This window comes from Balaenoptera physalus (assembly GCF_965194825.1).
Source record: "Balaenoptera physalus genome assembly, chromosome: 13".
In the NCBI taxonomy this organism is placed as follows: domain Eukaryota; kingdom Metazoa; phylum Chordata; class Mammalia; order Artiodactyla; family Balaenopteridae; genus Balaenoptera; species Balaenoptera physalus.
Genome location: NC_138892.1, coordinates 91,917,955 through 91,935,858, shown reverse-complemented (window position 1 = coordinate 91,935,858; position 17,904 = coordinate 91,917,955). Strand labels below are relative to the sequence as shown.

Here is a 17,904-nt window from a genome sequence, read left to right as displayed (position 1 = left end):
GATTTCATATTTGAAAATACAGGCAACTGAAATCATTTTCAACTAATTAAGTCTTGTATAGAAACATTCAAATGATTCATTGGATTTTTCACTCTTCATCTGGATATTTGGGTTTTCTGTCAATGCCGTCACAGCTTGAATTTACCATGATAAACTCTGGCAAGATGCAAGTATCTCTCATATGACATCAAAGTGCTTGAAGGGAAATGAGTGTACCAGTTTCTCTGATGCAAAAATCTGACTGGATCTGAGACAGCTATTGTGAAATCTTCAAAATAAACCATCAAAATATAGAAATTAGGAATTCATGATACAAGAAAAGTAATTCTTTTCTCAAATTCTCTAGGCACCAAGTAAGCAAAAGTGTCTTGAAACTTGTAAGCTTGATTATCAGGAGGTTGGGAAGACATGTAGTCCTATTATGATTACCTCAAACATCATGAAAGACTTTATAAGCTTCTTAGAGGTCATCACTTGTATTCTTTTAAGTACATTTTTAAACTCTGAAGACAATGGTGTTTGCACACTAAAGCACATGACATTTAATTTCATTGGGTTAACTTGACACAGTCGACTACAAAGCAATACTTTTTAATAATCAGTGTTTAAAGAGTTTAAAGAAATAAATGCCAATGGGTGCCAACATCAGAAAATTGAGAATAACAAAAAGGAACACTGGGTACAAGTCAGTGATAGAGTCAGAGTCATCTTACTGCTTTCTGAGAGCTCACCATCTTTTCTAGTTCCCCTGCCTTCTATTTTAAACAAAATCATTATAAAATTCCAAATTGTAGGATCGTTGATTTTATTTCAGTATTTGGAGAAACCAAAAAGAAAAGTAAAGGATACACAGTATTCTAATCTCTTGCAATGAAGTTATTTTTTAATGCAGTTTTTTAAATTGAAGTATATTTGATTTACAATGTTGTATTAGTTTCAGGTGTGATTCAGTTTTATATATATATATTCAGATTCTTTTCCATTATAGGTTATTACAAGGTATCGAATGTAGTTCCCTGTGCTATACAGTAAATCCTTGTTGTTTATCTATTTTATATACAGTGGTCTATCTGTTAATCCCATACTCCTGATTTACCCCTCCCCACCTTTTCCCCTTTGGTAACTATAAGTTTGTTTTCTACTTCTGTTAGTCTGTTTCTGTTTTGTAAATAAGTTCATTTGTATTATTTTTAGATTCTACATATAAGTAATATTATATAATATTTGTTTTTCTCTGACTTCAATTAGTATGATATTCTCTAGGTCCATCCATATTGCAAATGGCAGTATTTCTTTTTTATGGCTGAGTATTATTCCATTGTATATATATACCACATCTTCTTTATCCATTCATCTGTTGATGGACACCTAGGTTGCTTCCATGTCTTGGCTATTGTAAATAGTCAATGCAATATTTTTTAATGAAGAGGAATTAACCCACAAATTATGTTTTTTTCCACACTTAATGAATTAACGTTTAAGAACTCTATATGAAGGGGGTAAATATTTACACATTTAACACCAAATCTTTATCATCTCTCTATTTTCATGCAATGAATGAGTTCTCTTTAAGACAATATTAGAAAATCTTCTAAAAAATTATTTTATTATGGAAAATCTCAAGCATATACAAAAGGAGAGAATTGTAAATGAACCTAGTGTAATTTTTGTCCAAATTGACCAGTTGTCAAGATATGACTGATCTTTTCATCTGTTCTGTCAACTAGTCATCTTCTCTGCCCCATTATGTTAAATCCCTGACATTACATTGTTTCTTCTGTAAACATTTCTTTCTTTAAGACAAAGACTCTTAAACAAACCCATAATTCTATTGTCAAATCTTAAAAAGAGCAAAAATTTGCTAGAGTCATCAAATATCCAGTTCACATTTCTCGTGTTTTTCCCCCAGTTTTTAAATTTGAAATAGGATCAGATAAAGCACATACACTGTTGTTTTTTAATATGTCTTTTAAGTTTCTTTAGTGTAATTTTTGGCATAAAGGTGGTCATAGACATATTCTCTTATATAGTGACCTTTGCCTTACTACTGAGGTGGTTAAAGTAAAGCACAATGTTTTAAGACTGATAGTTTATCTATGTAGTATCAAGTAAAACAATTTTATGACATCTGAGTCTAAGCATTGTTTACTCAAAAACACCTGGTTGATTTATTTCTTCTTTTTATTCAAAATTTTTTATTGTGTACATGCAGGAATAAGTGGCAAATGTAAATTTAAATTTTGTTATTTTACAAGTTTTGAAATTGATAGATATCTTTTAAAAACAGCTTTCAGATTGAAATACTCAATTAAAACCATAATTGGTTGTTGCTGATACATTATATACCATTCTAATTACACATTTTCTCCTACTTATATCAAGATCTTTAATTTGGTTCCAAGTTTATCTTGGTTATCGATTAAGATTCTTTTTCTGAACCACGGAAGTTGACTATAAAACTGTCAGAAGACATTTACATTTAGATGTAATTTATATAATTAATTGTAACTGAGACTGTAGTTGTTAGAAATCAGTTAAAAGCAAAATAACCCACTAATCATTTTATTTATTTTTTTAAAAAATCATCATATTATGCTTGATTTTATTCTAGGTAAGGATTTGATTTAAAAATGCCTTTTGACTGAGTAGTTTCTACTCACTAGAAATGAGCTGGGATTTTTTTTTCCTCTTTGAACTATTTAGTTCACTTATCCAGGACATATATTATGAAGATAGCATTTAAGAGTACCTTTTATTAGTGATGCTTCCTTATTTGCTAATGAGCATGAAAAGTAAGAATTGGAAGTAGATAATATTACTGTTATTATTGCTTAACAGACATGTAATTTACTTACACCAACAAAGGGGTTTCTTGTTTTCTACAGAATGTGTTAAAAGTATTTTTCTCTTTTCTGAATGAACATATTCTCCTAATTATCCTGATTTTCCAATACATTTTTGCCTTTGTAAAGGAAATGTAACTGCAGCGTTATATCTTCAGTTGAATTTTCTAATCTGCTTAACAATTGAAGTTGCTTTTACAAATATATTTTCTATTAAAATTCTGAACAGCAAATAATTCACAAAGAAAGTAGTTGTCTGTACCATCCTTACGCCTCCTTTATGTAACAATAGGTCTCTAAGGAAAGTTCCTCTGGGCAGTGGTAGGAATTCAGCTAATGCTTATAGAGCACTTAACATGTGCTAGGCACAGTTATAAGCACCTGATACGCATTAATTTATTTAATCCTCATAACAACCCTAACAGGAAGTTACTATTATCATGCTCTCCATTTTACAGATGAGGAAACTTAGGGATAGAAAGTTTAAGTGACTTATGGACAGTTACACAACAAGTTGTGGTGGAGCTTGGTGAACCAAGGCAGTCTGGCTCCGTAAGTTTACTTTTATCCATGACACTATACAGTATAATAAACGGGAAGCATATCCATGGTTCCATGGGATTGGGAAGAGGGTGACTGCAAAGGGGCATGAAGGAATTAGTTGTTTGGTATCGTGGAAATATCCTGTACCTTAATCGGGACGGTAGTGGCAACATGACTGTATTCATTTAACAAAACTCATCCAACTGTACATATAAAATGGATACATCTTACTATATGTAAATTATACACCAATAACATTAATTTATAAAAAAGCGTCAAGACTCACTTTATGGTCCATGGTAAATTTGGGCAACTTTTGAGTGCAATGTTCTCTGTATGACCAGATTGACAGTGAGAACAGTGCACGCAAAAATTACCTAATACACATCCCTTTGAGATGCAATAGAATATTTAGCACAGTTTGTTACATGGTGGATCGTAAGGTGAGTCTGTCACCATAGATAAGCTTCAGATCTTCTCTATCCCTACTGATTTTGTCAGCCTGCTCTATCACAACGAAGAGAGCTATATTAAATTGATTGTGATTTGTGTTTCTCCTTTTCACTGTCACTTTTGTGTATATATTTTCCATCCTTTTTTATTAGGTATATGTAGATTGTTAACACTGTTACATTTGCTGCTGGATTGATCTCTTTATCATTAGGAATCATCTCTATTGATTTCTAGTCATGCTTTTTTACTAAAGTCTTTTAAAATTTATATTAGCATAGCTATACCATCTTTCTTTTGGTTACTATTTGCATACACATCTTTTTCTGGCCTTTTGCATTCAACCGTTCAGTTTCCTGTATTTTATTAGAACATGGGCTTGGATTGTTCTTGATTTTGTTTTTGTTTTTCATAATCTGGGAATATTTCATTAATTTTTATTTAATTAGTGTATATTTGAGTTTATATTTACCATCTTTGTATTTTTAAAATTAGTTCTCCCTATTTTATGTTCTTGTTTCCTTTCCTTTATCTTCCTCTTTTCAGATTAATCAATTTTTTTCTAATATTCCTTCTTCACCTCTGGTAATTTGTTAATTATATATTGTTTTTCTATCTTTTTACTATTTACTTTGAGATTACAAGATGTATACCTTGCTTATATAGTCAAGTTATAAAATATAACTTTACCATTCCCCAATAATGCTTGGAATTTAGACCATTTAAATTCCATTTACCCTTTTTGTGTTATTCGTGTTATTTTGTGTTATTGCCATAATTTCAACTCTGCATATATAATTAAACCTAAAAAAAATTATTATTATTTTGCTCAGTCAATATTAAGTTATACTTACTACATAGTTATCATTTCAATTGTTCTTTATTTCTCACTGAATACGGGGTCATCTTATTTATTTATTTATTTTTAAATTTATTTATTTATTTACTTTTGGCTGCATTGGGTCTTCGTTGCTGCATGTGGGCTTTCTCTAGTTTTGGTGCATGGGCTTCTCATTGCAGTGGCTTCTCTTGTTGCGGAGCACGGGCTCTAGGCGTGCGGGCTTCAGTAGTTGTGGCACGTGGGCTCTAGAGCACAGGCCCAGTAGTTGTGGTGTGCGGGCTTAGTTGCTCTGCGGCATGTGGGCTTTTCCTGGACCAGGGCTCGAACCTGTGTCCCCTGCATTGGCAGGCAGATTCTTAACCACTGCACCACCAGGGAAGTCCCAGGGATCATCTTATTTTTGCCAAAGAAATCTTTTTAGTGATTCTTTTAGTGCAGGTCTCTGGATTTTTTCCCCCACTTTATATAGAATTATGATGGGTAGATATTGATTTGAGTACCTTCAAGGTGTTGTATCATTCTTTTATAGCTTTCATTCCGTCTGTTGAAAATCACTTGTTAGTCTTATTATTGCTCTTTTTAGTAATGTATTTCTCACATGCCCCCAACCCCCTACATCTCTGGGTGCTTTCAGATTTTCCCTTTGTTTTTGGCTTTTAGCAGTTTGATCATGCTATGTGGAGACTTCACCTTCCTTGCTTTCATCCTGACGGTGTGCCAAGAGTCCATGAATCTGCGACTTGATGACTTCCCTCAACCATTTTCTCTGTAATCATTGCTTTGCTTGATTCTCTGTCTCCTTCTGTACTCTGATAATATGTTAGACATTTTAATTATTTTTCTTATATATATTTCTTTATTTTTAATCTTTTTTTATTCTTCTGTGTTTCAGTATGAAAATTTTTGATCTGTATTTCACTTCACCAGTTAACTATTGTTCTCTGTCTAATCCTTTAATCAAGTTTGTAATTTTAATTATTGCATTTTGCATTTCTGTAACTTCCATTTGACTTTTTTTAAGATTTAAATACCCTGGTGAAATTTTCCACTTTTTCATCTATTTTCTTCATCTTTCTTTCTATTTTCTTGAACATATTAGTCATGATACTTGAATGTCCTTATTTGATAATTTCAATATCTAGATAACCTCTGGATCTCTTTTTATTAACTACTTTTTCTCTTGGTGTGAGGTCAGATAGTCCTGGGTTTTGTTTTTGTTTTTTTTGGCATAGATAGTGTTTTTTGATTCAGTGTCTGATGTCCTGTATGAAAAATGTAGAGGCTTGCTTATATCATCTTCCTCAAAGAGCAGAAAGAGTGGATTCCCTTCAGAATCCAATCAGAAATTAAATTCAAGGCTGGATTGCAGTTTTTCTAAGGCTCCATCTGGGTCTCTCTGAACCCTGTTCCCAAGGTGTATCTCCCAAGGAATTCTAATCTAATTGAAAGCCCAGGATCTACACTTGGGCCCCTTTCTTCCGGGGTGTCCAAAACTCAAGTCCCTGTCTCCTAAGTACTATGACACTGCCAAAAACTCTCTTTGTTTTTCGAAGACGTTCTGCTTGGCTTCTTAGATCCCTTTCCCCATGTAGCTGCAGAAATCAATCAATGTCATGAGGGGAAACCAGCAGAGTGTGGATGTTGTTCTTTTCCCCTCCTTTCTCACTGGGCTCGCAGCTCAGGTCTCTAATTTATGTCTCTCCAGCCTTGTGGGATGGTCAAAAGTTCTGTTTGTTTTTCTACCTCTTAGCAGGGACATCTGTTTGGCCTTTTCCTGGATCCCCCAGCCTCTTGTTCCATGCTCTGAATGGCCAAGGGCACCAAGGGAAAAAACACTGCAAAATGTCCACTTGACTTCCTGAGCCATTTCTCTCTCCCCAGGATCTTATACTTTCATGCCCTGGTTGCCTTTAGCAGCAATCTGATACCCAGACTTATTCTTTGGTTCAGCTTTTCTCTTTATGTTTAACATATGCTTTGTCTAATTCCAGGTGCTCCATCATGCCCTATCGTGAATCTTCACGTCCCAGATAAAACAACATCAAAACCACAAACAATTTAGCACCTTCAAGAGGCAATATATATATAAGTTCCCAATATATGGGAACAATAATAGTAGGAGATTTATAAATCATATGACACGACAGGCAAAATAATAAATAAATAAATAAAACAAACAAGGATATAGTGAATCTCAATAACAACATTAATTAAATAGAACTAATAGTTGACTGTTTAACTCTGTGGCCTGATAACAGAGAATGTTCCTTCCCTTCAAGTCTCTATGGGTTGTTTCCCAAAATTGTCTAGATGAGTGCAAGGAGAATCTCAATAAATCCTAAAAAGTAGAAATATTACAGACAATATTCTCTGACTATAATGCAATAAAAATAGAAATTTATAACAAAATTTTAAATAAGAAAATAATTTGAAGTTCTAATTTCTTTCTTAACTCTAGTATTAACTCTAGCATTGAAGAGAAAATCTAGGCCAAAATTTTATAGCTGGAAAGTAAAAACAAGCTTTTAGATCCAGAAAAACCTATGCTACGTGACAAAAACTGTGGTTAGAGAAATGATTATAGCCATAAATCTTTAGGTTACTCTGAAAGAAGAAATTAAATTAATATTATTAGGTATTCAGATGAATATTTTTTAAATTATGGCAAAATTTATTTTTAAAGTAGGAAGGAATAAAAATAGCATAAATTAATAAAAGAGAATACATTAGAAACAATAAATAAATTCTAAAATTGATGAGAAATAATAACAATAAAATAGATAAACTATTTGCCTAGCTCTCAAAGAAAATTGGAGAAATCACAAAGACACAAATTTAGAAATGACAAGGACAGAACCAATGATAAAGTAAATTATAAGAATGGCAAATACTTTACTGAAAAAAATATATATTCTTATACTCCTCAGTTTCTCTTACATACCGTTTACAATTCATCAGTGAATCTACCTGTTAAACCTAAATACATCTCAAGTCTGATCACATCTCACCACCTTCCCTGGTACCTCTTCTTTTCAGCCACCACCATCTCACCTCTACCATTTCCCTCTGCAGCCGAGCTTTAGCCTCCTACTTTCCAATCATTTTCCACAAAACAGCCAGAGGTATCTTTTTAAAATAATAGTTCAGTTATGCCATTTTCCCTCACAAATCTCAACCTTGGCTTCCCATGTCTCCCAGAATAAAATGCAAAACCCATGAGATACTATGTGGTCCTTCTTGCTACTGCTCCCACCTACAATCAGCCAACTGGTCTCCACTGAGCACATCCCTTACTCAGTTCCTTTCTACTTGCTGTTCTGCTTCTCTCCTCTCCCCAGTTATTGAAATGGCTCACTTCCTTCTTTATTCAGGCCAAAGTTTAGTAACTACCCAATTTAAATAATAACTGCTCTTGGCCACTGTCATTCTCTATTCCCTTGCCCTAACTTATTTTTCTTCTAAGTATTTATGATCACTTGACATATTGCATATTTAATTTTTAACCTGCTTTTTTTTTTTTTTTTACTAGAATATGAGCTCCAGGAGAACAAGAATTTGTCTGTTTTGATCATTGCTCTTTCCCTAGTGTTTAGATTAATGCCTAGCACATATTAGTACTTGATAATTATTTATTGAATAAATTAATGAATGATATGATATAATTTACATCTGGAAGGCCTTCAGAAAATCCACTGAAAAACTTTTGCAAATAGTAAGAGAATTTGGCAAGGTTTCAAAGTTCATATAGTAATAACAAAAAAGACAAAATATCTAGAAATAAGTTTAACTATTATTATGCAGGACTCTAATGATGGACATAGAGAAAGATTTGAAAGAGCAGTGAAAAATACCTTACTCGAATAAAAAGAATCAATATAGTGAAGAGGTCAATTTTCCTTGAAATTAATCCACAAGTATAAGATGATACTAATTAAAATATGTGTATTTGGGGGATAAATTGACAAGGGATTTTTTTGGTAAATTTTTACTGAAAAATAATCAGTTGAGAATAATTAGGAATATTCTGGACAGATTACAAGTCATATGAACATTCATATTTTATGCCTTTATTTATGTTTGAGGTCATTTTCTTTAGTATTTAAAGCCATTCTCACTCCCCCTTCTGACCTGCTTGGGAAGCCAAAGGAAAAAAGGGCCACACATCATAGGAGAGAATTCCAAGAAAGAAAGAACAGTCTATAGATTCTCAGGCCATAAGAAGTTTAAGTAAAATAAATTCAGAAGAATATGCATCGGAGCTAGTGATTAGGAGGATGGTGCAAGTTCAGTGTGCTGTGGGGAACAGTATTCTGGGGCCTGTGGGGTAAAGAAGTAGAGACTGAAGGTAGGTTACACCTTCAAGGAGCTTGATCAAAAGGGGAAGGAGAGAGAGGAATTAGAATACAGACGGATTTGGGGTAAGTAATGGAAGTTTCTTTCTTTTTTTTTAGGTAGGATATACCTGAATATGTTTAAAAGCTGTAAGAAAAGATTCGGTTTTGGCTAACTCTATATGTAGATAAATAGGGGCCAACCAGGCCATGAGGTGGGTGCAAGAGTTAGGAAGCACCAGCTGGAGGAGGGCTGAGCAGGGCTGGCCTCTGGGCTGCAGAACAAAGAAAAAAGTCCTCTGAGAGGGGAGAGAAAATCAAAGGCAGGCAGATTTTCAACTTTAATGAATCTAAAGGGAGACTCCTGATTCAAGGCAATAGGATAAAAACAGTGTAAATAAAGCTGTCCTGAAAGGCATTAAAATGGACCATAGGAATTAGATCCTGGAGAAATTGCCTGTGTGTTGGGAACATAGCCACCATGCTTCTTATAGAGCTCCTGTTGCCCTGCAGAGAAGGAACAATTAAGGGTGCCAACCTGGCTGGGTAAATAAAGATGTTGAAGATATTGAAGAAAGAGATTGCCACAGATAGAATAAGGTCCCCGAGGACATGAGGTGGTTTGGCATCCTGACCACAGGTTGAGTAATTAACTTCATTAACACCATGCAAACCATCCATGGGATTCTGAGCCAAGGAGATTAGGCTTAAAGGCTTTTTTTAAGTGCATAGATACAAGAGCTCTAGGGGGAAATTCAGCTTGCTTTAAGAGTCTGAGGGGAAAAAAATATATACGCATTAAAAAGTTTGCATATTGTGTTTTTAAAAATCCCCAATTTTCTTAACAATTTTGAAAAGTATGGTCAAATAGACTTCATATAATATTTGTGTTTAAATGACCTTTTAGTAGTTTTTAAATGGTTATTACTCTTTCCAACTGAAAGTATATTTTCCAACGTGGCCTTCTCTGTACCAGTCCTCCAAAGTGCTCTTCTTAATTTCCATTTAATGAAAATCTCTACATTTATGGGTTTGTATTTTCTTTGGATTTAAGTTAATCCTTCAAGGAAAGCGTTAACTCTCTGAGGCTACTGGAACTTTGCTTTTTGGAACTGTTATGTTTACTGTTAGGGAGTAACTTTGGCACCAGGGAGAACTTGGCTCAATGGATATTTTCAACAAAATTACTGATATAATAAATTTTAATCAGGATATTTGGAATAAAAATCTAGACTTAAAAATGATCTAATATTTAAAGGCAGAATAATTAAATTTGTGATTTATATTTTGTTTTTTAGTGTTTCTCTGAGAGGTCCTTGTGCTTCATTGAACTTATTTAGAGGCACTGGTTCCATGAAATCCAGTATTATTTAAAATAAAAATCTAGTATACTGATGAAACTATCTGGGTTGATTAGTTAAATATCTGGGTTCAGAAAGAAAATAAACTGAATAGGGAGAGCAAAAACAACACACAACCAAAAAACCAAAATTCACGCTATGGGTTACTTCCTTTCCTTTTCTTTTCCTTCATTTTGGATAAAACACTTGATAAAAGGCAGGAACTTTTTCTTAGAAACAGTGTCATTTGCAATGGATTCTTAGTTATTAGATGCTCATGTACCTGAATTATTACTGTTTTGCAAATAGTAATTTACGAAGCAAAGTTAATCATCTAAACTTTGAAATTAGCTCTCCAAAATCATAAAGGTTTATTCAAAATCTTTATTGGGACCTTCTATGTGTCTCCCATTTTTGCCAATGCCATTCTACTTTTTGTCTCTCTAGGACTGTGTAACAGGTTTTCCTTACTTTGTAAACTTTGACATACATGTATAAAGAAAATATGTTGTATACTTATTTCATACTATTTCAAAAAGTATTTTTATTATTTTGCCTTAAAGTTTCAATTAAGGATTTGGAAAGAGATAAATGGTTAATGATTTGGATTTTGAACCAGTGCTGCATTTTAGAAAAATATGACCTCTTGCTATCTGTTAATCACACTGATAACTTGGAAATGAGTAGAAAATTCATATTTTTATTCATTCACATAACAAATGATATCTGATTTATGGTTCATGCTAATCAGCATTCCACGGTCTTGCACCGATTCCCACATATAGTATATCAATGTCTGACATAATCAAAGCCTTACAGTAAAAATCAAAGAATCTGTTTATAAGTATATTTTAGAAAATCAGCAAGCTATAAGATCTATTTGATTGAAGCAGATTACAAACGCTAGTACCATCGAATTAATCAACGTATCAAAAAATTAAAGATTAAGAACTGCTTGGCCTAATTCTCTGTTTCCAGCCAGAATGGAACTAAGAGTATGTTTTCATGAATGTGTAGCACACAGTAACTCTCTCCGTCTTCCGTATCCTCTTTTCTGTTTGTCCCTGAGCAGAAAATTACCCGGTAGGCACTAGTGGTCTATGTAGCTGTTTTGGGAAGGATTTATGCCTGTTGACTTCAAAAGGGTTGGAAGTATAACCTTCCTCTGAGGAGAGAAAAGTCAGATATGTGAAAGGAATGAATTCTCTCTGGATGGATTTATTGACTCAATCAACAAATGAAACTTACATATTTGGTATTTACCATGTATGCAACTCTCTGCAGTGTGGCAGTGCATATAAGGTATATAAGCTAAATTGCGTTCCATGTACTTGCGATTTATTTGGACAAATGAATGTGAGGATTATAACGGATATATTTCCTATTCTGCCTCCGCTTTCATTTGTCTGCTTTAGACCTGGGATCCAATCCCACTGTGGCCAGCTAGGCATTGTTCAAAGGAAGGCTCTCACTGAATAGCTGTAAGACAGGAAAAAACTGGGAAAATAAGTAATAGGGCAGAAGCAGCTGCCTACCCCACCACCATATAAGCTAAGATTGCTAAACTGTGGAGGGGAATAGAGAGCTAGAGAATCAGAGAGGTCTTAGAACTAACATTGAAAAGGGAAAATATTACAGCATTTCTTATTCAATTTAGGAATGTAAGGCTGAGAATAGATCGAATGCCTTTCCATATGGAATGTTAGGAAGTAGTAGCCTCACAGATGTGTCCTTGCCAAATAAATGCCAGTAGGTAGTGAAGAGGGCTGTTTGGGGATTATCAGTGACAGAAAGGACAAAGGGTAGCTGGGAGAAGTTGGGCACTTCTGCTGGTCTCACCTGGGCTTACACAGAGCAGTCCTCTGGTGGCTTGATTGAGGCAGCGGTTCTAAGGTGACCTCACTCACATGCCTGCAGTCTGGGTGTTCCCTCTTGCCTATGATCATCGACCTAGAAAATCTCTCGTCTTTCAGTAGTTGGTGCCCAGCCTCCTTAAACAGCAGGGGTATTTTCCGAGACTGTGAAAGAAAAGCTAGAAATCTTCTTGAGAATTAGGAACTCTTAAAATAGGCTCTGGAACTCATGCAAAACCACTTTTGTCACATTCTGTTGGTCAAAGCAAGTAGAAGGTGAGCCTAGCTTCAAGGAGTGGTGAAATAGATTCCACTACTTAATGGGTGAGCTGCAAAATATTTGTGGTCATATTTAATCTGTTACAATCCATCCCGTGGCTACAATTACGTAATTCCATATGCAAAATCTGCTTATCTCTTGCACAAAAGTCTCATGTCTTGGAGTGTTTAGACCATGCAATACATTGGCCACAAGTCACCTGTGTCTACTGAACAATTGAAATGTTGCTGGTCCTAATTGACATGTGCTGTTATTTAAAATATACACAGGATTACAAAGATTTAGTAAAAAGAATGTGAAGTATCTCTTTAATACTTTTTTTATATTGATTAAATGTTTTTCTTTTAGTTTTATGGAGATACGATTGATCTATAACACTGTGTAAGTTTAAGGTATACACCGTGATGATTTCATATCTGTACATATTGCAAAATAATTATTGCAATAAGGTTAGTTAACACTTCCATCACCCTACACAGTTATTATGTGTGTGTGTGTGTGTGTGTGTGTGTGTGTGGTGAGATTTTTAAGATCTACTCTCTAAGCAACTTTCAAGTATATAATACAGTAGTGTTAACTATAGTCACCATGCTGTACATTACATGACCAGAACTTATTCATCTTATAAATGAAAGTCTGTACCTTTTGATCACCATCACTCATCTTCTTACCCTTCCACCCCCCGCCCCCGGCAACCACCAATCTGCTCTTTGTTTCTAAACATTTGGCCTTTTTTTTTTTTTTTGATTCCACAAATAGGTGAAATTATAAAGTATTTGTCTTTCTCTGACTTATCTCATTTAGCATAATTGTCTCAAGCTTCACCCATGGTGTCAGAAATGGAAGGATTTGCTTCTTTTATTCTGAATAATATTCCATTGTATTTTTTTCTTTATCCATTCATCTGCTGAAGGACACTTAGATTGTTTCCATGTCTTGGCTATTGTAAATAATGCTGCAATGAATGTGGGAGTACAGATATCTCTTTGAGATAGTAATTTCATTTCCTTCAGATATTTACCCAGAAGTAGAATTGTTGGATCATATGTTAGTTCTTTTTCAATCTGTTGATGATTTCTTTTGCCTTGCAGAAGCTTTGTAGTTTGATGTTGTTCCACTTGTTTATTTTTTGCTTTTGTTGCAAAAATTACTGCCAAAACCAATGTCAAGGAGATTTTTCCCTATGCTTTCTTCCAGGAGTTTTATACTTTCAGGTATTACATATTTAAGTCTTTAACCAATTTTGAGTTAATTTTTGTAAGAGGTGTAAGATAGGGGTCCAGTTTCATTTCTGTGCATGTAAATATTCAGTTCCCCAACACCATTTATTGAAGAAACTGTCTTTTCTCCATTGACTATTCTTGGCTCTCTTGTCAAATATTAGTTGACCATGTATTTATGAGTTTACTTCTAAGCTCTTTATTCCATTGCTTTATTTGTCTATCCCAGTATAATACTGTTTTGATGACTCTAGTTTGTAATATAGTTTATCAGGATGTGTGGTGCCTCCAGCTTTGTTCTTCTTTCTCAGTATTGCTTTAGCTATTTGGAGTCTTATGTGGCTCCAAATGAATTTCAGGGTTGCTTTTCTCTTTCTTTAAAAAATACTTTTGGAATCTTGATAGGAATTGCGTTGAATCTATAGGCCATTTTGGATACTATGAACATTTTAACAATAATAATTCTTCCAACACATGAACATGGGATTTTTTTCCATTTATTTGTATCTTGTTCGATTTCTTTCATTGATGTCATGTAGTTTTCAGTGTAGAGATCACTGAAAACTGTAGAGAAATTTGTTTCTTGGTTAAATTTATTCCTAAGTATTTTATTGCTTTTGTGCTACTCTAAATGGGATCATTTTCTTTTTTTCCTTTTCAGATAATTCATTGTTAGTATATAGAAATGTTACTGATTTTTGTATGTTAATTATGTGTCCTGCAACTTCACTGAATTTGTTGATTAGATCTGTGTGTATGTGTGTGTGTGTGTGTGTGTATGTAGTCTTTGGGATATTTTTACATGTAAAATTATTATACAAATAGAGACAATTTTACTTTTTCCTTTCCAATTCTGATACCTTTTATTTTTTTATGTTGCCTGGTTGCTGGGCTGGGACTTCCAGTACTATGTTGAATAGGAGTGGTGAGAGTTGGCACCCTTGTCTTGGTCCTGATCTTAGAGGAAAAGCTTTCAGTCTTTTACTGTTGAGTATGATCTTAGCAGTGGGTTTGTCATTCATGACCTTTATTATGTTGATGTACTTTCCTTCCATACCTAATTTAAGACTTTTTAGCATGAACAGATGTTGAATTTTGTGAAATGCTTTTTCTGTGTATATTGAGATGATCATATTATTGTTTTCTTTCATTCTATATATAGTACATTTATTGATTTATAAATGTTGAGCCATCCTTGCTTCGCAGGGATAAATCTCACTTGATCATGGTGAATGATCCATTTAATGTGCTTCTGAATTTGGTTTGCTAGTATTTTATGGAGAAAAATTTTTATCCATATTCAGCAAGGGTATTGGCCTATAGTTTTCTTTTCTTATAGTGTCTATTACTGTCTTTGGTGTCAGGGTGATGCTGGCCTTATAAAATAAGTGTGGGAATAGTCCCTTCTCTTCGGCTTTTTAGAAGAGTTTGAGAATTGGTATTAATTCTTCTTTAAATGTTTGGTAAAACTCATCAGTGAGGCCTTCTGGTCCTGGGGTTTTCTTTGTTGAGAGGTTTTTGATTTGTGATTCAATCTCCTTACTAGTAATTAGTTTGTTCAGGTTTTCTATTTCTTCCTGATTCAGTCTTGGTAGGTTTTATATCTTTAAAGGTTTTTCTGTTTCTTCTAGGTTGTCCAGTTTGTTAATGTATAGTTGTTCATAGTATCCTGTTATGATCCTTTGTACTTCTGTGGTATCAGTTGTAATGTCTCCTGTTTCATTTATGATTTTGTTGTTTCTGAGTCCTCTCTCTTTTTTCTTTGGATAGTGTAGCTAAAAGTTTGTCAATTTTATCTTTTCAAAGAACAAACGCTCATGTTTGTTTTCTTTTCTATTATTTTTCTCTTCTCTGTTTCATTTATTTCTGCTCTAATCTTTATTACTTCTTTTTTTTGAATTTTATTTATTGTTTTTTATACAGCAGGTTCTTATTAGTTATCTATTTTATACATATTAGTGTATACATGTCAATCCCAATCTCCCAATTCATCCCACCACCACCACCACTTCTGCCGCTTTCCCTGCTTGGTGTCCATATGTTTGTTCTCTACATCTGTGTCTCTATTTCTGCCCTGCAAACTGGTTCATCTGTACCATTTTTTCTAGGTTCCACATATATGCATTAATATATGATATTTGTTTTTCTCTTTCTGACTTACTTCACTCTGTATGACAGTCTCTAGATCCATCCACATCTCTACAAATGACCCAATTTCGTTCCTTTTTATGGCTGAGTAATATTCCATTGTATATATGTTTATTATTTCTTTCCTTCTGCTAACTTTGGGCTCAGTTTGTTTTTCTTTTTCTAGTTTCTTAAGGCATAGAGTTAAGTTGTTTATTTAAATCTTTCTTGTTTCTTAATGTAGCTGTTTATTGCTATAAACTTTCCTCTTAGAACTGCTTTTGCTGCATCTCATATGATGTGGTGTGCTGTGTTTCCATTTGTTGGTCTCAAGATACTTTTAAATTTCCTCTTTAATTTCTTCTTTGATCTATTGGTTGTTTAGGAGATTGTTAATTTCCATGTGTTCATGAGTTTTCCAGTTTTCCTCCTGTTATTGATTTCTAGTTTCACACCACTGTGGTCAGAGAAGATACTTGATATTTCTTTTTTTGTTGTTTTGTTTTTGTTTCTGTTTTTTTGATATGATTTCAGTCTTCTTGAATATACTAAAAATTGTTTTCTGGACTAACGTATGGTTTCTCCTAGAAAATGTTCCATGTATGCTTGAGAGGAATGTGTATTCTGCTCTTGTCAGATATATTGTTCTGTATATGTTTGTTAGGTTTGTTTGGTCTATAGTGTCGTTCAAATCTGCTGTTTTGTTATTGATTCTCTGCCTGGATGAGAATTAAAGTGACCAATTATTATTGTATTAATGTTTATTTCTTCTTTTAGCTCTGTTAGTTTTTGCTTATATATTAGTGCTCTGATATTGGGTACATAAATTTTTAGAATTATTATATCTTCTTGATGAATTGACACTTTTTTATTATATAATATATATATAATAAACATATACATGTTTTTTATATTGTACATTCAATAACAGATTATTGTAGTTATGGTTATTTTTTACTACATTTGTTTTTTACCTTCTAAACTAGATTTGTAAGTGAATTGTGCACTACTATTACCATATTACAGAATCTAATTTTGACTATATATTTACCATTACTAGTGAGTTTCATGCTACCTTCTTATGTTTTTATGGTGGGAATTAGCATCCTTTTACTTCCACTCAAAGAATTCCCTTTAGCATTTCTTGTATGACAGATCTAGTGGTGATGAACTCCCTCAGCTTTTGTTTGCTTGGGAAAGATTTTATCTCCCTTCAGTTCTGAAGAACAGCTTTTGCCAGGTATAGAATTCTTTTTTAACAATTTTTTCTTTCAATATTTTGAATATGTCATCCCATTTTCTCCTGGCCTGAAGAGTTTCTGTTGAGAAATTTACTATTAATTAATCTTATGGAGGTTATCTTGTATATAACATCTCTCTTTACTCTTGCTGCCTTCAAAATTCTTTCTTTATCTTTGACTTTTGACAATTTAATTATAATGTGTCTTTGTGTAACCCTGTTTAGGTTTAACCTTTTTGCACCTCATGGATTTGGATGTACATTTTTCTCCCCACGTTTGGGAACTTTTCAACCATTATTGCTTTAAATATACTTTCTGTCTCTTTTTCTTTCTCTTCTGTCTTTGGAATTCCCATAATGTGTATAGGTATGTTTTTTTTTTTTTTTTTCCTCCTGTGACTGGATAATTTCAAATGTCCTATCATCTGGACCACTCATTCTTTCTTCTGCATGGTTGAGTCTTTTGAACTCTCTATTGGATTCTTCAGCTCAGTCATTGTTCTTTTGAGCTCTAGGATTTCTGTTTGGTTTTTTTTGTTTGTTTTGTTTTTGGTTTTTTTGATGGTTTCTTTTTCTTTGTTGAACTTCTTGTTTTGTTCATGCATTGTGTTCCTAATTTTGCTTAGTTGTCTGTCTGTGTTCTTGTAGTTCACTAAACTTCTTTGGGTCCTCCCAAAGAAGGGAGGACCCAAAGAAGTTTATTCTGAATTGACAGTTCATAGATCTCCATTTCTTTAGGGTCAGTTATCGGAACTTTATTAGTTCTCTTTGTTGGTGTCATGCTTACCTGATTTTTTTGTGATCCTTGATTCCTTACATTGGTATCTGTACATTTG

At 33.6% G+C, this 17,904-nt stretch overlaps 3 long non-coding RNA genes across 3 annotated transcripts in view; 1 reads left to right on the top strand and 2 right to left on the bottom strand.

The window, feature by feature from the left end:
* The window catches only part of LOC309641248, a 30,207-nt gene extending 13,503 nt beyond the window's left edge, over positions 1-16,704 (bottom strand). The window contains exon 1 of the long non-coding RNA XR_014252578.1: positions 12,188-16,704. This is a non-coding gene — a long non-coding RNA (uncharacterized lncRNA). The remainder of the gene's footprint in view (positions 1-12,187) is intronic.
* Positions 1-17,904, top strand: part of LOC309641249 — a 314,747-nt gene that overhangs the window by 197,616 nt on the left and 99,227 nt on the right. The gene's annotated exons all lie outside the window — the stretch shown is intronic.
* The window catches only part of LOC309641246, a 265,172-nt gene that overhangs the window by 157,101 nt on the left and 90,167 nt on the right, over positions 1-17,904 (bottom strand). The gene's annotated exons all lie outside the window — the stretch shown is intronic.